The sequence below is a fragment of the Triturus cristatus genome, chromosome 8 (assembly GCF_964204655.1).
Source record: "Triturus cristatus chromosome 8, aTriCri1.1, whole genome shotgun sequence".
Lineage (NCBI taxonomy): Eukaryota > Metazoa > Chordata > Amphibia > Caudata > Salamandridae > Triturus > Triturus cristatus.
The window spans coordinates 1,619,796,980-1,619,818,391 of NC_140591.1; the positions used below are offsets into that span (position 1 = coordinate 1,619,796,980).

A 21,412-nucleotide genomic window follows, 5' to 3' on the forward strand; every position below is an offset into this window, starting at 1 on the left:
AAGGTGCTGCTGAGATTTGAAATCAGGATTTCCTGTTTACGAGACAGGCGCTTTAACCACTTAGCCACAGCACCTACTTTAGTGATACAGAAGGGATCATTAATTTAGTATTGGTGATCAACTTCTGTGCCTGTGTTAAAGTGTCTTAATATGTATTCTAATGTTAAACTTGCAAGGATTCCTAATCTGTAAACAAGAATAGCTATGTTGTATTAAAAAAGAACACATTTTAAACTCAATACCATATTTTGAATAGTTTATAAATACGTGTTTTACATATATTCATCAATATTGCTCAAATCTAGGGTCATATATCATCTGCCTCTTGCTCATTGAAATACCTTTTTGATTTTTGCAATCACAGTATTGTTACTATAATATTGAAAACACTTTCAGTTTGTATTAGGTTTAAGATGATCTGTTCAACCGAAAGATAAATCAGACTTTTCTAATTGAATTGAATCGCAGGACGACTTAATGAAAATAGTTTTTTATTTAAGAATGAGGAAAGCAAGGCACTGCTGAGATTTGAACTCAGGACCTCCTGTTTACTAGACAGGTGCTTAAACCAGCTAAGCCACAGCACCCTCTTGAAAATGCTTTAAGGAACAGTTTGCCATATGGTGTTGAAGAGAATCCTGAGTTTTTCACTTTCATAATCATTTCTCAGTTCAGAAAACGCTCTACTCAACTACTTTAGACGAGGATACTGATCCTATTCATAAACACCTCATTGATATATTGCTTATCTTGTTCATAAATGTTTTAATCATGCCTTCTTTAAGAATGAATTACTTGAATTCAACTCTAGAATGATTTTTTATCTCTATTTTGCTCTTTGTCACTCTTTTTTCCCTTTTTCATTCAAAGCATTACTTTGAAAATCTTCACAATACTACTTTTTTTGTTTTTCAATTTAAGATGACCCATTCTAATGTTCACAGAACAACACTTTTCTTTTTAAAATGTATTAAACATTTGCGTGATGAAAATTATTTTTACATGTGAGGACCAATAATAAGGTGCTGCTGACATTTGAACTCAGGATTTCCTGTTTACGAGACAGGTGCTTTAACCTCTTAGCCCCAGCACCTACTTTAGTGATACAGAAGGGATCATTAATTTAGTATTGGTGATCAAATTCTATGCCTGCGTTAAAGTGTCTTAATATGTATTCCAATGTTAAACAAGGAAGGATTCCTAATCTGTAAACAAGAAGCGCTATGTTGCATTAAAAAAGAACACATTTTAAACTCAATCCCATATTTTGAATAGTTTATGAATAATTGTTTTACATATATTCATCAATATTGCTCAAATCTAGGGTTATAATTCATCTGCCTCTTGCTCATTGAAATACCTTTTTGATTTTGCAATCACAGTATTGTTACTATAATATTGAAAAAACTTTCAGTTTTTATTTGGGTTAAGATGATCTGTTCAACCGAAAGATAAATCAGACTTTTCTAATTTAATTGAATCAAAGGACGACTTAATGAAAATAATTTTTTATTGAAGAATGAGGAAAGCAAGGCACTGCTGAGATTTGAACTCAGTATCTCTTGGTTACTAGACAGGTGCTTTAACCAGCTAAGCCACAGCACCCTCTTGAAAATACTTTAAGGAACAGTTTGCCATATGGTGTTCAAGAGAATCCTGAGTTTTTCACTTTCATCATCATTTCTAAGTTCAGAAAACGCTCTACTCAACTACTTTAGACGAGGATACTGATCCTATTCATAAACACCTCGTTGATATATTGCTTATCCTGTTCATAAATGTTTTAATTATGCCTTCTTTAAGAATGCATTACTTGAATTCAACTCTAGAATGATTTTTTATCTCTATTTTGCTCTCTGTCACTCTTTTTTTCCTTTTTCATTCAAAGCATTGCTTTGAAAATCTTCACAATACCAAATTTTTTTGTTTTTCAATTTAAGTTGATCCATTCTAATGTTCACAGAACAACACTTTTCTTTTTATAATGTATTAAATATTTGCGTGATGAAAATTATTTTTACATGTAAGGACCAATATTAAGGTGCTGTTGAGCTTTGAACTCAGGATTTCCTGTTTACGAGACAGGCGCTTTAACCACTTAGCCACAGCACCTACTTTAGTGATACAGAAGGGATCATTAATTTAGTATTGGTGATCAAATTCTGTGCCTGTGTTAAAGTGTCTTAATATGTATTCTAATGTTAAACAAGGAAGGATTCCTAATCTGTAAACAAGAATAGCTATGTTGTATTAAAAAATAACACATTTTAAACTCAATCCCATATTTTGAATAGTTTACAAATAAGTGTTTTACATATATTCATCAATATTGCTCAAATCTAGGGTCATATTTCATCTGCCTCTTGCTCATTGAAATACCTTTTTGATTTTGCAATCACAGTATCGTTACTATAATATTGAAAACACTTTCAGTTTTTATTAGGTTTAAGATGATCCGTTCAACCGAAAGATAAACCAGACTTTTCTAATTTAATTGAATCGCAGGACGACTTAATGAAAATAATTTTTTATTTAAGAAGGAGGAAAGCAAGGCACTGCAGAGATTCGAACTTAGGATCTCCTGTTTACTAGACAGGCGCTTTAACCAGCTAAGCCACAGCACCCTCTTGAAAATTCTTTAAGGAACAGTTTGCCATATGGTGTTCAAGAGAAACCTGAGTTTTTCACTTTCATAATCATTTCTCAGTTCAGAAAACGCTCTACTCAACTACTTTAGACGATGATACTGATCCTATTCATAAACACCTCATTGATATATTGCTTATCCTGTTCATAAATGTTTTAATCATGCCTTCTTTAAGAATGCATTACTTGAATTCAACTCTAGAATGATTTTTTATCTCTATTTTGCTCTTTGTCACTCTTTTTTCCCTTTTTCATTCAAAGCATTACTTTGAAAATCTTCACAATACCACTTTTTTTGTTTTTCAATTTTAGATGACCCATTCTAATGTTCACAGAACAACACTTTTCTTTTTAAAATGTATTAAACATTTGCGTGATGAAAATCATTTTTACATGTAAGGACCAATAATAAAGTGCTGCTGAGATTTGAACACAGGATTTCCTGTTTACGAGACAGGCGCTTTAACCACTTAGCCACAGCACCTACTTTAGTGATAGAGAAGGGATCATTAATTTAGTATTGGTGATCAACTTCTGTGCCTGTGTTAAAGTGTCTTAATATGTATTCTAATGTTAAACACGCAAGGATTCCTAATCTGTAAACAAGAATAGCTATGTTGTATTAAAAAAGAACACATTTTAAACTCAATCCCATATTTTGAATAGTTTATAAATAAGTGTTTTACATATATTCATCAATATTGCTCAAATCTAGGCTTATATTTCATCTGCCTCTTGCTCATTGAAATACCTTTTTGATTTTGCAAACACAGTATTGTTAATATAATATAGAAAACACTTGCAGTTTTTATTAGGTTTAAGATGATCTGTTCAACCGAAAGATAAATCAGAATTTTCTAATTTAATTGAATCGCAGGACGACTTAATGAAAATATTTTTTTATTTAAGAATGAGGAAAGCAAGGCACTGCAGAGATTTGAGCTCAGGATCTCCTGTTTACTAGAAAGGCACTTTAAACAGATAAGCCACAGCACCCTCTTGAAAATGCTTAAAGGAACAGTTTGCCATATGGTGTTCAAGAGAATCCTGAGTTTTTCACTTTCATAATCATTTCTAAGTTCAGAAAACGCTCTACTCAACTACTTTAGACGAGGATACTGATCCTATTCATAAACACCTCATTGATATATTGCTTATCCTGTTCATAAATGTTTTAATTATGCCTTCTTTAAGAATGCATTACTTGAATTCAACTCTAGAATGATTTTTTATCTCTATTTTGCTCTTTGTCACTCTTTTTTCCCTTTTTCATTCAAAGCATTACTTTGAAAATCGTCACAATACCACGTTTTTTTGTTTTTCAATTTAAGATGACCCATTCTAATGTTCACAGAACAACACTTTTCTTTTTAAAATGTATTAAACATTTGCGTGATGAAAATTATTTTTACATGTAAGGACCAATATTAAAGTGCTGTTGAGATTTGAACTCAGGATTTCCTGTTTACGAGACAGGCACTTCAACCACTTAGCCACAGCACCTACTTTAGTGATACAGAAGGGATCATTAATTTAGTATTGGTGATCAAATTCTGTGCCTGTGTTAAAGTGTCTTAATATGTATTCTAATGTTAAACAAGCAAGGATTCCTAGTCTGTAAACAAGAATAGCTATGTTGTATTAAAAAAGAACACATTTTAAACTCAATCCCATATTTTGAATAGTTTACAAATAAGTGTTTGACATATATTCATCAATATTGCTGAAATCTAGGGTCATATTTCATCTGCCTCTTGCTCATTGAAATACCTTTTTGATTTTGCAATCACAGTATTGTTAATATAATATTGAAAACACTTTCAGTTTTTATTAGGTTTAAGATGATCTGTTCAATCGAAAGATAAATCAGACTTTTCTAATTTAATTGAATCGACGACTTAATGAAAATAATTTTTTATTTAAGAATGAGGAAAGCAAGGCACTGCTGAGATTTGAACTCAGGATCTCCTGTTCACTAGACAGGCGCTTTAAGCAGCTAAGCCACAGCACCCTCTTGAAAATGCTTTAAGGAACAGTTTGCCATATGGTGTTCAAGAGAAACCTGAGTTTTTCACTTTCATAATCATTTCTCAGTTCAGAAAATGCACTACTCAAATAGTTAAGACGAGGATACTGATCCTATTCATAAACACCTCATTGATATATTGCTTATCCTGTTCATAAATGTTTTAATTATGCCTTCTTTAAGAATGCATTACTTGATTTCAACTCTAGAATGATTTTTTATCTCTATTTTGCTCTTTGTCACTTTTTTTCCCTTTTTCATTCAAAGCATTACTTTGAAAATCTTCACAATACCACATTTTTTTGTTTTTCAATTTAAGATGACCCATTCTAATGTTCACAGAACAACACTTTTCTTTTTAAAATGTATTAAACATTTGCGTGATGAAAATTATTTTTACATGTAAGGACCAATAATAAGGTGCTGCTGAGATTTGAACTCAGGATTTCCTGTTTACGAGACAGGCGCTTTAACCACTTAGCCACAGCACCTATTTTAGTGATACAGAAGGGATCATTAATTTAGTATTGGTGATCAAATTCTGTGCCTGTGTTAAAGTGTCTTAATATGTATTCTAATGTTAAACAAGCAAGGATTCCTAATCTGTAAACAAGAATAGCTATGTTGTATTACAAAAGAACACATTTTAAACTCAATCCCATATTTTGAATAGTTCATAAATAAGTGTTTTACATATATTCATCAATATTGCTCAAATCTAGGGTTATATTTCATCTGCCTCTTGCTCATTGAAATACCTTTTTGATTTTTGCAATCACAGTATTGTTACTATAATATTGAAAACACTTTCAGTTTTTATTAGGTTTAAGATGATCTGTTCAACCGAAAGATAAATCAGACTTTGCTAATTGAATTGAATCGCAGGACGACTTAATGAAAATAGTTTTTTAGTAAGAATGAGGAAAGCAAGGCACTGCTGAGATTTGAACTCAGGATCTCCTGTTTACTAGACAGGCGCTTTAACCAGCTAAGCCACAACACCCTCTTAAAAATGCTCTAAGGAACAGTTTGCCATATGGTGTTCAAGAGAATCCTGAGTTTTTCACTTTCATAATCATTTCTCAGTTCAGAAAACGCTCGACTCAACTACTTTAGATGAGGATACTGATCCTATTGATAAACACCTCATTGATATATTGCTTATCTTGTTCATAAATGTTTTAATCATGCCTTCTTTAAGAATGCATTACTTGAATTCAACTCTAGAATGATTTTTTATCTCTATTTTGCTCTTTGTCACTCTTTTTTCCCTTTTTCATTCAAAGCATTACTTTGAAAATCTTCACAATACCACGTTTGTTAGTTTTTCAATTTAAGATGACCCATTCTAATGTTCACAGAACAACACTTTTCTTTTTAAAATGTATTAAACATTTGCATGATGAAAAATATTTTTACATGTAAGGACCAATAATAAGGTGCTGCTGAGATTTGAACTCAGGATTTCCTGGTTACGAGACATGCGCTTTAACCACTTAGCCACAGCACCTATTTTAGTGATACAGAAGGGATCATTAATTTAGTATTGGTGATCAAATTCTGTGCCTGTGTTAAAGTGTCTTAATAAGTATTCTAATGTTAAACAAGCAAGGATTCCTAATCTGTAAACAAGAATAGCTATGTTGTATTAAAAAAGAACACATTTTAAACTCAATCCCATATTTTGAATAGTTTATAAATAAGTGTTTTACATATATTCATCAATATTGCTCAAATCTAGGCTTATATTTCATCTGCCTCTTGCTCATTGAAATACCTTTTTGATTTTGCAAACACAGTATTGTTAATATAATATAGAAAACACTTGCAGTTTTTATTAGGTTTAAGATGATCTGTTCAACCGAAAGATAAATCAGAATTTTCTAATTTAATTGAATCGCAGGACGACTTAATGAAAATATTTTTTTATTTAAGAATGAGGAAAGCAAGGCACTGCAGAGATTTGAGCTCAGGATCTCCTGTTTACTAGAAAGGCACTTTAAACAGATAAGCCACAGCACCCTCTTGAAAATGCTTAAAGGAACAGTTTGCCATATGGTGTTCAAGAGAATCCTGAGTTTTTCACTTTCATAATCATTTCTAAGTTCAGAAAACGCTCTACTCAACTACTTTAGACGAGGATACTGATCCTATTCATAAACACCTCATTGATATATTGCTTATCCTGTTCATAAATGTTTTAATTATGCCTTCTTTAAGAATGCATTACTTGAATTCAACTCTAGAATGATTTTTTATCTCTATTTTGCTCTTTGTCACTCTTTTTTCCCTTTTTCATTCAAAGCATTACTTTGAAAATCGTCACAATACCACGTTTTTTTGTTTTTCAATTTAAGATGACCCATTCTAATGTTCACAGAACAACACTTTTCTTTTTAAAATGTATTAAACATTTGCGTGATGAAAATTATTTTTACATGTAAGGACCAATATTAAAGTGCTGTTGAGATTTGAACTCAGGATTTCCTGTTTACGAGACAGGCACTTCAACCACTTAGCCACAGCACCTACTTTAGTGATACAGAAGGGATCATTAATTTAGTATTGGTGATCAAATTCTGTGCCTGTGTTAAAGTGTCTTAATATGTATTCTAATGTTAAACAAGCAAGGATTCCTAGTCTGTAAACAAGAATAGCTATGTTGTATTAAAAAAGAACACATTTTAAACTCAATCCCATATTTTGAATAGTTTACAAATAAGTGTTTGACATATATTCATCAATATTGCTGAAATCTAGGGTCATATTTCATCTGCCTCTTGCTCATTGAAATACCTTTTTGATTTTGCAATCACAGTATTGTTAATATAATATTGAAAACACTTTCAGTTTTTATTAGGTTTAAGATGATCTGTTCAATCGAAAGATAAATCAGACTTTTCTAATTTAATTGAATCGACGACTTAATGAAAATAATTTTTTATTTAAGAATGAGGAAAGCAAGGCACTGCTGAGATTTGAACTCAGGATCTCCTGTTCACTAGACAGGCGCTTTAAGCAGCTAAGCCACAGCACCCTCTTGAAAATGCTTTAAGGAACAGTTTGCCATATGGTGTTCAAGAGAAACCTGAGTTTTTCACTTTCATAATCATTTCTCAGTTCAGAAAATGCACTACTCAAATAGTTAAGACGAGGATACTGATCCTATTCATAAACACCTCATTGATATATTGCTTATCCTGTTCATAAATGTTTTAATTATGCCTTCTTTAAGAATGCATTACTTGATTTCAACTCTAGAATGATTTTTTATCTCTATTTTGCTCTTTGTCACTTTTTTTCCCTTTTTCATTCAAAGCATTACTTTGAAAATCTTCACAATACCACATTTTTTTGTTTTTCAATTTAAGATGACCCATTCTAATGTTCACAGAACAACACTTTTCTTTTTAAAATGTATTAAACATTTGCGTGATGAAAATTATTTTTACATGTAAGGACCAATAATAAGGTGCTGCTGAGATTTGAACTCAGGATTTCCTGTTTACGAGACAGGCGCTTTAACCACTTAGCCACAGCACCTATTTTAGTGATACAGAAGGGATCATTAATTTAGTATTGGTGATCAAATTCTGTGCCTGTGTTAAAGTGTCTTAATATGTATTCTAATGTTAAACAAGCAAGGATTCCTAATCTGTAAACAAGAATAGCTATGTTGTATTACAAAAGAACACATTTTAAACTCAATCCCATATTTTGAATAGTTCATAAATAAGTGTTTTACATATATTCATCAATATTGCTCAAATCTAGGGTTATATTTCATCTGCCTCTTGCTCATTGAAATACCTTTTTGATTTTTGCAATCACAGTATTGTTACTATAATATTGAAAACACTTTCAGTTTTTATTAGGTTTAAGATGATCTGTTCAACCGAAAGATAAATCAGACTTTGCTAATTGAATTGAATCGCAGGACGACTTAATGAAAATAGTTTTTTAGTAAGAATGAGGAAAGCAAGGCACTGCTGAGATTTGAACTCAGGATCTCCTGTTTACTAGACAGGCGCTTTAACCAGCTAAGCCACAACACCCTCTTAAAAATGCTCTAAGGAACAGTTTGCCATATGGTGTTCAAGAGAATCCTGAGTTTTTCACTTTCATAATCATTTCTCAGTTCAGAAAACGCTCGACTCAACTACTTTAGATGAGGATACTGATCCTATTGATAAACACCTCATTGATATATTGCTTATCTTGTTCATAAATGTTTTAATCATGCCTTCTTTAAGAATGCATTACTTGAATTCAACTCTAGAATGATTTTTTATCTCTATTTTGCTCTTTGTCACTCTTTTTTCCCTTTTTCATTCAAAGCATTACTTTGAAAATCTTCACAATACCACGTTTGTTAGTTTTTCAATTTAAGATGACCCATTCTAATGTTCACAGAACAACACTTTTCTTTTTAAAATGTATTAAACATTTGCATGATGAAAAATATTTTTACATGTAAGGACCAATAATAAGGTGCTGCTGAGATTTGAACTCAGGATTTCCTGGTTACGAGACATGCGCTTTAACCACTTAGCCACAGCACCTATTTTAGTGATACAGAAGGGATCATTAATTTAGTATTGGTGATCAAATTCTGTGCCTGTGTTAAAGTGTCTTAATAAGTATTCTAATGTTAAACAAGCAAGGATTCCTAATCTGTAAACAAGAATAGCTATGTTGTATTAAAAAAGAACACATTTTAAACTCAATCCCATATGTTGAATAGTTCATAAATAAGTGTTTTACATATATTCATCAATATTGCTCAAATCTAGGGTTATATTTCATCTGCCTCTTGCTCATTGAAATACCTTTTTGATTTTTGCAATCACAGTATTGTTACTATAATATTGAAAACACTTTCAGTTTTTATTAGGTTTAAGATGATCTGTTCAACCGAAATATATATCAGACTTTTCTAATTTAATTGAATCGCAGGACGAATTAATGAAAATAGTTTTTTATTTAAGAATGAGGAAAGCAAGGCACTGCTGAAATTTGAACTCAGGATCTCCTGTTTACTAGACAGGGGCTTTAACCAGCTAAGTCACAACACCCTCTTTAAAATGCTCTAAGGAACAGTTTGCCATATGGTGTTCAAGAGAATCCTGAGTTTTTCACTTTCATAATCATTTCTCAGTTCAGAAAACGCTCTACTCAACTACTTTAGATGAGGATACTGATCCTATTCATAAATACCTCATTGATATATTGCTTATCTTGTTCATAAATGTTTTAATCATGCCTTCTTTAAGAATGCATTACTTGAATTCAGCTCTAGAATGATTTTTTATCTCTATTTTGCTCTTTGTCACTCTTTTTTCCCTTTTTCATTCAAAGCATTACTTTGTCTTCACAATACCACGTTTTTTTGTTTTTCAATTTAAGATGACCCATTCTAATGTTCACAGAACAACACTTTTCTTTTTAAAATGTATTAAACATTTGCGTGATGAAAATTATTTTTACATGTAAGGACCAATAATAAGGTGCTGCTGAGATTTGAAATCAGGATTTCCTGTTTACGAGACAGGCGCTTTAACCACTTAGCCACAGCACCTACTTTAGTGATATAGAATGGATCATTAATTTAGGATTGGTGATCAAATTCTGTGCCTGTGTTAAAGTGTCTTAATATGTATTCTAATGTTAAACAAGCAAGGATTCCTAATCTGTAAACAAGAATAGCTATGTTGTATTAAAAAAGAACACATTTTGAAATCAATCCCATATTTTGAATAGTTCATAAATAAGTGTTTTACATATATTCATCAATATTGCTCAAATCTAGGGTTATATTTCATCTGCCTCTTGCTCATTGAAATACCTTTTTGATTTTGCAATCACAGTATTGTTACTATAATATTGAAAACACTTTCAGTTTTTATTAGGTTTAAGATGATTTGTTCAACCGAAAGATAAATCAGACTTTGCTAATTGAATTGAATCGCAGGACGACTTAATGAAAATAGTTTTTTAGTTAAGAATGAGGAAAGCAAGGCACTGCTGAGATTTGAACTCAGGATCTCCTGTTTACTAGACAGGCGCTTTAACCAGCTAAGCCACAACACCCTCTTGAAAATGCTCTAAGGAACAGTTTGCCATATGGTGTTCAAGAGAATCCTGAGTTTTTCACTTTCATAATCATTTCTCAGTTCAGAAAACGCTCGACTCAACTACTTTAGATGAGGATACTGATCCTATTGATAAACACCTCATTGATATATTGCTTATCTTGTTCATAAATGTTTTAATCATGCCTTCTTTAAGAATGCATTACTTGAATTCAACTCTAGAATGATTTTTTATCTCTATTTTGCTCTTTGTCACTCTTTTTTCCCTTTTTCATTCAAAGCATTACTTTGAAAATCTTCACAATACCACGTTTGTTAGTTTTTCAATTTAAGATGACCCATTCTAATGTTCACAGAACAACACTTTTCTTTTTAAAATGTATTAAACATTTGCATGATGAAAAATATTTTTACATGTAAGGACCAATAATAAGGTGCTGCTGAGATTTGAACTCAGGATTTCCTGGTTACGAGACATGCGCTTTAACCACTTAGCCACAGCACCTATTTTAGTGATACAGAAGGGATCATTAATTTAGTATTGGTGATCAAATTCTGTGCCTGTGTTAAAGTGTCTTAATAAGTATTCTAATGTTAAACAAGCAAGGATTCCTAATCTGTAAACAAGAATAGCTATGTTGTATTAAAAAAGAACACATTTTAAACTCAATCCCATATGTTGAATAGTTCATAAATAAGTGTTTTACATATATTCATCAATATTGCTCAAATCTAGGGTTATATTTCATCTGCCTCTTGCTCATTGAAATACCTTTTTGATTTTTGCAATCACAGTATTGTTACTATAATATTGAAAACACTTTCAGTTTTTATTAGGTTTAAGATGATCTGTTCAACCGAAATATAAATCAGACTTTTCTAATTTAATTGAATCGCAGGACGAATTAATGAAAATAGTTTTTTATTTAAGAATGAGGAAAGCAAGGCACTGCTGAAATTTGAACTCAGGATCTCCTGTTTACTAGACAGGCGCTTTAACCAGCTAAGTCACAACACCCTCTTTAAAATGCTCTAAGGAACAGTTTGCCATATGGTGTTCAAGAGAATCCTGAGTTTTTCACTTTCATAATCATTTCTCAGTTCAGAAAACGCTCTACTCAACTACTTTAGATGAGGATACTGATCCTATTCATAAATACCTCATTGATATATTGCTTATCTTGTTCATAAATGTTTTAATCATGCCTTCTTTAAGAATGCATTACTTGAATTCAGCTCTAGAATGATTTTTTATCTCTATTTTGCTCTTTGTCACTCTTTTTTCCCTTTTTCATTCAAAGCATTACTTTGTCTTCACAATACCACGTTTTTTTGTTTTTCAATTTAAGATGACCCATTCTAATGTTCACAGAACAACACTTTTCTTTTTAAAATGTATTAAACATTTGCGTGATGAAAATTATTTTTACATGTAAGGACCAATAATAAGGTGCTGCTGAGATTTGAAATCAGGATTTCCTGTTTACGAGACAGGCGCTTTAACCACTTAGTCACAGCACCTACTTTAGTGATATAGAATGGATCATTAATTTAGGATTGGTGATCAAATTCTGTGCCTGTGTTAAAGTGTCTTAATATGTATTCTAATGTTAAACAAGCAAGGATTCCTAATCTGTAAACAAGAATAGCTATGTTGTATTAAAAAAGAACACATTTTGAAATCAATCCCATATTTTGAATAGTTCATAAATAAGTGTTTTACATATATTCATCAATATTGCTCAAATCTAGGGTTATATTTCATCTGCCTCTTGCTCATTGAAATACCTTTTTGATTTTGCAATCACAGTATTGTTACTATAATATTGAAAACACTTTCAGTTTTTATTAGGTTTAAGATGATCTGTTCAACCGAAAGATAAATCAGACTTTTCTAATTTAATTGAATCGCAGGACGAATTAATGAAAATAGTTTTTTATTTAAGAATGAGGAAAGCAAGGCACTGCTGAGATTTGAACTCAGGATCTCCTGTTTACTAGACAGGCACTTTAACCAGCTAAGCCACAGCACCCTCTTGAAAATGCTTTAAGGAACAGTTTGCCATATGGTGTTCAAGAGAATCCTGAGTTTTTCACTTTCATAATCATTTTTCAGTTCAGAAAACGCTCTACTCAACTACTTTAGACGAGGATACTGATCCTATTGATAAACACCTCATTGATATATTGCTTATCCTGTTCATAAATGTTTTAATTATGCCTTCTTTAAGAATGCATTACTTGATTTCAACTCTAGAATGATTTTTTATCTCTATTTTGCTCTTTGTCACTCTTTTTTCCCTTTTTCATTCAAAGCATTACTTTGAAAATCTTCACATTACCACGTTTTTTTGTTTTTCAATTTAAGATGACCCATTCTAATGTTCACAGAACAACACTTTTCTTTTTAAAATGTATTAAACATTTGCATGATGAAAATTATTTTTACATGTAAGGACCAATAATAAGGTGCTGTTGAGATTTGAACTCAGGTTTTCTGGTTACGAGACATGTGCTTTAACCACTTAGCCACAGCACCTATTTTAGGGATTCAGAAGGGATCATTAATTTAGTATTGGTGATCAAATTCTGTGCTTGTGTTAAAGTGTCTTAATAAGTATTCTAATGTTAAACAAGCAAGGATTCCTAATCTGTAAACAAGAATAGCTATGTTGTATTAAAAAAGAACACATTTTAAACTCAATCCCATATGTTGAATAGTTCATAAATAAGTGTTTTACATATATTCATCAATATTGCTCAAATCTAGGGTTATATTTCATCTGCCTCTTGCTCATTGAAATACCTTTTTGATTTTTGCAATCACAGTATTGTTACTATAATATTGAAAACACTTTCAGTTTTTATTAGGTTTAAGATGATCTGTTCAACCGAAATATAAATCAGTCTTTTCTAATTGAATTGAATCGCAGGACGACTTAATGAAAATAGTTTTTATATAAGAATGAGGAAAGCAAGGCACTGCTGAGATTTGAACTCAGGATCTCCTGTTTACTAGACAGGCGCTATAACCATCTAAGTGTGGAAATATGGATTTTTATGATCAGTTATGTCCCCTATCTTGGACCCCAACGGTTCTATGTACATGTTACAAGTACATGTATGTTCCCTCCAGTTCCAGTTCTGAAGACGCAAACACATGTGCGTCCACCGTCAACATGTCCTCTGTTAGATCCGCCATGAATGGGCTGGATATTCGATTCCTAAGTACGAAAGGCCACCGACTTTATATGGCTCAGTTACTCCATTTTGCAGTTCAGGCGAGTAGGCCCTGATTCTGCCATCAAGCCTTTCCCTGCTCTCTGCCTCTGACAGCTTCAGCTCGAGCTCGCATCTGTATCCATGAACTTTGTCCTACTCCCTGTGCGGCTAACGGTGCCTGCCTCGGCCGGTTTGCCTGCCTGCCAAAAACTGTATTTCACCTTCGAGTTATCTGCTTCGCTCCTCAGCCGATGCATTCCTGTATAGTAGTTTAGGTAAACATTTCCTTCAGCTACTGAGCAAAGGGCCTAGCCTCTCTGTCTTCATGCAAGTAATTCATAGCCCTGTTACCATGGAAAGGTTTCTGCCCCCTGCATCTCATATAGACACTTAGACGCTTGTGCACGCACACACAGTCAGTATAGAATAGATTTTGTCCAAGAGTCCTTCCTTTGTGGATAACATAGTTCTCTAAACATAGGATGTTAGATATGATTTGGGATTAGGTTGACTTGACCCCCCAGACTTCTTGTCTCCACATGTAGAGCTAAATGTCAAGTCCCCTTCACCCCCTAGTTACACGTCAATTACACGTCATGCTGCTGCGCGCGCATCTCTGCCAAGTATTATCTTATAGATCCACCTATATGTGACATCATAACCAATAATGTTTCTTTTTACTCCTCATTACGCCCATTTTCGGCTACGCATGTGAATTGTTATCTTAGCTATCAATTGTTACGCCTCTTACATTGGTTTCATTGTAATGTATGTTCTATAAAAGCAATTTCTTGTCAAAAAAGTATTGTACTTCACTTCCTGAACCCCCGTGGTGACGGAACATGGAGGCCACGACTCGAGTCGTCCATTTGGAATAAAGCCCATTCTGAAACCTCTTATACCACGGATTCTGCCTCTTATTTTACTGAGCTATGTTTCCTAGATTCCGTATCAAATTCAGTTCCGGTAATTAAATTATTTACCACATGATTGGCTCCCGAACAGGGACACTTTCTCATCTCACGCGCCGGTGGTGCGTTGCAGGCCCGGTCTCCTGCCACAGCTGGACGGACAATAACGCGTACCAGCAGGATTTCCTGTATCTCCCTCCGGTCAAGCGGGGGCGACTGAGGCTGCGATCAACCCAGACGAGGCGGTGAGAAGTGCGAAGTATCCCGACCAGAGCCTAGCTGAGAGAGCAAGATCCGAGGTATACAGAGGCCCACCAGATCTCGAAGTCTCGACGTCCAGAGGGTCCGATGTCCGCAGTTTCCGAAGTTGTCGAGTCGAGTCCAGTTCAGTTCCGTTCCGAGGCCTTCCGTTCCGAGCTACCCGGTGAGTACCATTGCTGGGGAGGCGTTCTGACGTGCACATAGGTTGTGCCGGTCAAGACGGATTTGGGTACACAAATCCGGTCTGCACTGTTTCAGCAGTGTATATGTACTGTTTAGCAGTATATCAAGTATTCCGAAGTATCTAGTTATTGTCGAGAATTATGCTTGGTGATTAGTTTTGCAGACGATCATCATTGTTGTTTCATTTAAATGTTACATGTTTAAGGTGTTAAAAACGTCCTGCATATTGTGGTATGAATGATTGTTCATTATTGTGCTTTTTGTATTAAGTGTGTTCAAGATTAAGTATCAGATCAGTTGTCAATATGCCGCTCTTTTCGAAATTAAGACAGATCACAACTAGGAAAGGGGTACTCGAAGAAGCTGTTCCTATTCCTCCTAGGGACACTCCAGGGCACTTCATGTATCACAAACATGGCTTAGACGCCATATTATTTCTTGATTTATGGGTAGACTACACCAAAGAATTACCAGAAAGTCAGAGGTGGCCCGTAGCTGGGACCTGGGATGCAGAATGCATTATGAAAGTAGAAGAAGAGTTATGGAAAAGGAAAGCTAGACAGTCACAGAAAGACGCTGTTGAGTTATGGCGTAAAGAATCGCATAGACGTACCGAAAAAGCACTAAGACAGGAAGAGAGAAGTAAAGAAAGTGCAAATAAAGTCCGAGAAAATCTGTTGATTGAAGAGGGTACACGAGTAAAAGCATGAACAAGCCTAGAGAGGGAAGTTGACTTACCCCTTATTGAGATCCCTGTAGATCAAGAAGGACCTTATGTGCACAGTGAATTATTAGGTCAAGACAGAAAATTTTTACTTGATACAGGGGCAAGTCGAACAACAATAAAACGTAGTGAAGTCCCAGGGGCACCCCTCTCAGGCTCACAAAATGTTTCCCTTGGTTTTTCAGGAAAACCTATTGTTAATGAAGTATCACAGCCCCTTCCACTTACGATTGGTCCCTTGACACGAACTACAGATTTATTGCTTACTAAATCATGTCCAGAAAACTTGTTAGGTATAAAGACATTGAAAGCTCTAGGGGCTATTATATGTTGTTCTCCGGAAGGAGTAAGATTGTTTTTACGTGATTTCAAAGGTCACTATGTGTCCAGAGACATGGATCACCGATTGCAGACTTTACCCGCACATTTATGGGCACAAGGCCCTACTGATGTTGGTTGCATGAACATTACACCATATCGAGTCACATTAAAGGCAGGAGTGGTGCTACCACGAATGCGACAATACAAGTTACCACCAGATGCTGTAGTGGCCTTACTGAAAATTATTGACGAGCTTATTGCCCAAGGAGTGGTTGTAGAAACTGACTCCAATGTATGTAATTCCCCGATAATTCCGATTCTTAAACGAACTGATCCAAAGGCCCCGCCAGTATATCGATTGGTTATTGATCTGCGCGAATTAAACAAATGCATTGTGCCACAATTTCCTGTGGTCCCCGATATCTCATCATTACTGACAGCCATTGATTCACAAGCAACATTCTTTACAGTAATTGATCTCAAGAATGCCTTTTTCAGCGTCCCAATAGATCCGAAAAGCCAATACCTGTTCGGATTCAGTTTAAATGGACGAAGCTTTAAATTCACACGCGCACCTCAAGGATTTACAGAAAGCCCCAGCATCTATAGCCAAGCACTGAAACGAGAACTTGACAGTATACACATGCCAGTTAGCACTGCACTGCTTCAATATGTCGATGATCTGCTGATCACCGCCCGAAGCGAGCCTGAATGTGAAAAAGCATCACTGACGGTTTTACAGTTTCTAGCCGAAAAGGGGCACAAGGTATCCCCTTCTAAGCTGCAATTCTGTGTCCAGCGAGTTGTTTATCTTGGACACTCGCTGTCCAAGGAGGGAAGGCAGCTTACACCCGACCGCATTCAGTTAATTGTTAACATGCCAATACCCAAGACACAAAAGGAGGTGCGGGCTTTTATAGGCCTCACTTCATACTGTAGGCAGTGGATCCCTCAATATGCATTTTTAGCAAAACCACTCATTCAGTTGACAACACAGGAGGCGGCCACATCGACTGTCCTCCCTTGGACTCAGGAACATACACTAGCTTTTGAAAGCTTAAAGAAAGCTCTATGTCAAGCACCTGTTTTAGCGACACCATGTTACCATAAACATTTTACACTCTTTGTTACAGAACGTGAAGGTACTGCCTTGTCAGTACTCACTCAGGAACAAGCAGGATCACGCAAACCATGTGCCTATTTCTCTAGTACATTAGATCCCGTAGCTCAGGCTTTGCCTGCGTGCCTGAAATCAGTGGCGGCAACAGCTTTAGCAATCAGACAAAGCGATGCCATAGTGTTAGGACATCCGTTGACAGTACAAGTACCGCATGCAGTAGAGGTTCTTGTGAACCGAACGCAAACACAACACTTGACCATAGCAAGACTTACAGGGTATGAATTAACATTGTTTCAGCCACATATAGAAATCAGACGCTGTAATACATTGAATCCTGCTACACTTTTACCTGTAATCGGAACAGACCCACTAGCTCATGATTGTGTTGAAGTTATTACAATAACGACGAAACCCAGACAAGACTTGACAGACATTCCATTGTTAGATCCAGACCTGACGTTGTATGTAGATGGATCATGTATGAGAACAAGTGCAGGAGATTTAGTGGCCGCGTATGCAGTCACAACAGATACGGAAGTCATTGAAACAAACTGTATAAATACCTTGTCAGCCCAAGCAGCAGAGCTTACTGCTCTGACACAAGCCTGTATTCAAGCCACAAATAAGAAAGTTAACATATATACTGATTCACGTTATGCATTCGGAGTTGTACATGACTTCGGTGTGCTGTGGCGAGAGAGAGGTTATTTAACTTCTCATGGCACCCACATTCAGCACGGGTCCCTCATTCATGCTCTGTTAGACGCAATCCATCTGCCCACTGCTATATCGATTATGAAATGCAAAGCGCATACGAAGGTCACTGATATCATTTCTCAAGGCAATGATTTAGCTGACAGAACAGCTAAACAGACTGCTCAGACTCGCACATCCGACATGACAAAGACAATAGTTCCGACACCAACACATTGTATGACGATTAAGGATCCCGCACTTGACATAATTGACATACAGACACATGCTACAGCAGACGAAATAAAGAAATGGACTGAATTAGGAGGGATCCAAACAGACCAGGGATGGATGACGAAGGAGAAATCTGTATGGTTTCTTCCTGACTCTATGGTCCAAGCTATCATAACTACAATTCACAGTCCGGCGCATCTAGGAGAGAAAGCTATGCTAGACAGCATTCAACACATTTGGTTCAACAAACATTTACGAGCAGCAGCTAAGCAAAAGGTCCGTACCTGTATGATATGTTGTCAGTTTAACCCAGGTAAAAGCATCCCCGTAGAGCAGGGTGGATTTCAGCCTCCTGATCACCCTTTTGAAGTCCTCCAGATGGATTATATCCAGATGGAACGATGTCGAGGATTCAAATATGTTCTCGTAGTTGTTTGTGCTCTTTCCCGTTGGACCGAAGCATACCCAGTATCAGATTACACTGCCCCGACTACTGCCAAGCCGCTAGTTCGAGAATTCTTCCCACGGTACGGTTTACCACGTGTTGTCTATTCAGATAACGGCCAGCCGTTCTCATCCGAATTGATGAAACATGTTTCACTCTTGCTAGGATATCAGTTGAAGTTTCATTGTGTCCGACACCCCAAGGCAGCAGGTCTCGTGGAACGACATAATCAAACTTTGAAAAACAGATTGTCCAAAATATGTAGGGAGAAAGGTGTTGATTGGGTAGTAGCCTTACCAGTTGCACTCTTTTACATGAGAATGGTAGCACACTCCCGAACAGGGCTATCCCCTTATGAGGTGATCTTTGGAAGACCACCGAATATGTGGGGGACGCCTATACCCCGTAAAATAACTGATGTTGACTGTAATATGCTGACAGATTACCTGGCTTCCTTGATGTCTGCACTACAATCTTGTCGTTCACAGGTAGCTGCAGCCTTTCCTGACAACACTGAGGTGAAACCCCATGACGTAGTTCCGGGGGATCTTGTTCTAGTGAGGAACTTTGACCGAAAGACTCAGCTGGAGCCTAGGTGGAAGACGCCTCAACTCGTTCTGCTCACTACAAGGACAGCCGTGAAGATCGAGGGCAGAAAAGGATGGGTACATTCAAGTCATATCAAGAAATTTCATGGACTTCCTTCGGATGTAAATAGCACACCTCGTGTGTCTTCACCCATTGACTCAAAGCTACCTTTGGCTGAGGCCAGTAGTCAGGAACTATACAAGTCGAAACTTAGGTCTAGGCAGTCGGACAATTTGATTGTTTAAGTCCTCTCCAAGGTGAAGCGGTTGAATTTGTCTCTGACATGTATCCCTTAGACCTGAATCGAGGAAAAACCCGAAAAATGCTGAAACGACATGCGTACTGTAAATCACTGCGTAGCCATTGTATAGTGACGTTATTAATTTTGTTTTTCTTGAGTCTTATAATAATCACTGCAAGTATATTGTTGCATTTATATTATCCTATTTCTAAACATGTTTTCAATGTAACTGATGAACATTCTTTTAGTGACCTACCCCCGCATGAATTGTCCTATAGATTTGCGCTGCGCAATAACACTTTCATTAGTATGTTACATCATTCCCATCAGACTAGTAATGCTACTAATTGTTGGGTGTGTGGCCGACTCCCTCCCTATCAGAATTATAAGGGAGTTCTGCCTTTCTTTCCATATCCGTTTACACACAATGGCTCCTGTGGAGCATGGTTTAGTTTAATCAATTCCATAGATTCAAACACAGCAGTTTATCAAGACAATTGGGTATGGGGAAACCTGAACCTAGTTTTACTCAAAGTCTGCTACCCTGACAAGGAGGGTCGCCCCAAAAGAACAGGAACTGATCTAGAAAATGAAGTATATGGATTAGGTAATTTCACACTTAAACTCATGATTCTGAATGTCGAATCCGAAGTTGAACTAGTTTTGCCCGCCATGTCAGTATTCCCAGCTAAGGGTGAATTGTGTGTAAGAAAGAATGGTTCCATACATATGGGCCATAGTAAATGCACTACTATAGTAGAATTCAGTGATCAAGGCAAATCTTCATTTAGAGCTTCTCGCCATTCATACTTCATATGTGGTCAGACTGCATATATGCGTCTGCCTCTAGATTGGGATGGTACCTGTTACATTGCATTCCTTTTGCCACCTGTTTTCCTAGCTCCTCCTGATTATCACAGAAATATTCATTTAGTACACAATAGAGAACGGAGAGATCTCCCAATTGTCGATTATACTGAGACGGCATGGGAAAAGTATGTAGATTTTAATAAAGGCCTCTTTCCCTATATAGGTACAGTTACAAATAGTAAGCTAATCCGTAGATTAACTAGGACTCTTGAAGCTGTAGTGAATGAAACTATTGCCGCCCTAGGCAACTTGACAGAGGAGCAGTCTGCGATGAGGATTGTTGTTCTTCAAAATCGTCTTGTCCTTGACGTCATCCTGGCTGATAGGGGCGGAGCTTGTAGGGTCATCGGATCAAGCTGCTGCGTATTCATACCAGAAAATTCGCCATCTGTATATAAAGCTATAACTCGCCTTCATAAGATTGTGAGCCAGATACACCAGAATCCAGGCACTTGGACTTGGTCCGGGTGGTTTTGGAGCGTGATATCAGCCTGGGGATGGAGAGTTCTATCCTTCCTAGGTATTGGCCTTCTTATACTATTCAGTTGCTGCTTATGCCTGCAATGTGGACCAGCGATTTGCGGCCTGTGTGCCACATCGTGTATTCCACATCAAGGTTTTCACTCAAGATCCCGGAAGAAGAAAGAAGAACAAATGATGCTCAATGAACAGATCGATGGATTAATGAAGATTGATGTCTCTTGATGGGCAAGTAGGGGACAAGGAGGGAATGTGGAAATATGGATTTTTATGATCAGTTATGTCCCCTATCTTGGACCCCAACGGTTCTATGTACATGTTACAAGTACATGTATGTTCCCTCCAGTTCCAGTTC

At 36.0% G+C, this 21,412-nt stretch overlaps 9 non-coding genes across 9 annotated transcripts; all 9 read right to left on the reverse strand.

Moving 5' to 3' along the window:
- Position 1: 1 nt before the first annotated feature.
- TRNAT-CGU (transfer RNA threonine (anticodon CGU)) lies at positions 2 to 74 on the reverse strand. Its single transcript has one exon. It is a non-coding gene; the product is annotated as a tRNA-Thr (tRNA).
- A 439-nt stretch (positions 75 to 513) lies between these two features.
- Positions 514 to 587, reverse strand: TRNAT-AGU (transfer RNA threonine (anticodon AGU)). The gene has a single exon. It is a non-coding gene; the product is annotated as a tRNA-Thr (tRNA).
- Positions 588 to 5,090: 4,503 nt separating this feature from the next.
- On the reverse strand, positions 5,091 to 5,163 carry TRNAT-CGU (transfer RNA threonine (anticodon CGU)). Its single transcript has one exon. It is a non-coding gene; the product is annotated as a tRNA-Thr (tRNA).
- A 438-nt stretch (positions 5,164 to 5,601) lies between these two features.
- Positions 5,602 to 5,675, reverse strand: TRNAT-AGU (transfer RNA threonine (anticodon AGU)). Its single transcript has one exon. It is a non-coding gene; the product is annotated as a tRNA-Thr (tRNA).
- A 2,467-nt stretch (positions 5,676 to 8,142) lies between these two features.
- TRNAT-CGU (transfer RNA threonine (anticodon CGU)) lies at positions 8,143 to 8,215 on the reverse strand. The gene has a single exon. It is a non-coding gene; the product is annotated as a tRNA-Thr (tRNA).
- A 438-nt stretch (positions 8,216 to 8,653) lies between these two features.
- On the reverse strand, positions 8,654 to 8,727 carry TRNAT-AGU (transfer RNA threonine (anticodon AGU)). Its single transcript has one exon. It is a non-coding gene; the product is annotated as a tRNA-Thr (tRNA).
- Positions 8,728 to 10,177: 1,450 nt separating this feature from the next.
- TRNAT-CGU (transfer RNA threonine (anticodon CGU)) lies at positions 10,178 to 10,250 on the reverse strand. Its single transcript has one exon. It is a non-coding gene; the product is annotated as a tRNA-Thr (tRNA).
- A 438-nt stretch (positions 10,251 to 10,688) lies between these two features.
- On the reverse strand, positions 10,689 to 10,762 carry TRNAT-AGU (transfer RNA threonine (anticodon AGU)). Its single transcript has one exon. It is a non-coding gene; the product is annotated as a tRNA-Thr (tRNA).
- Positions 10,763 to 12,723: 1,961 nt separating this feature from the next.
- Positions 12,724 to 12,797, reverse strand: TRNAT-AGU (transfer RNA threonine (anticodon AGU)). Its single transcript has one exon. It is a non-coding gene; the product is annotated as a tRNA-Thr (tRNA).
- Between the last annotated feature and the right edge of the window lie 8,615 nt (positions 12,798 to 21,412).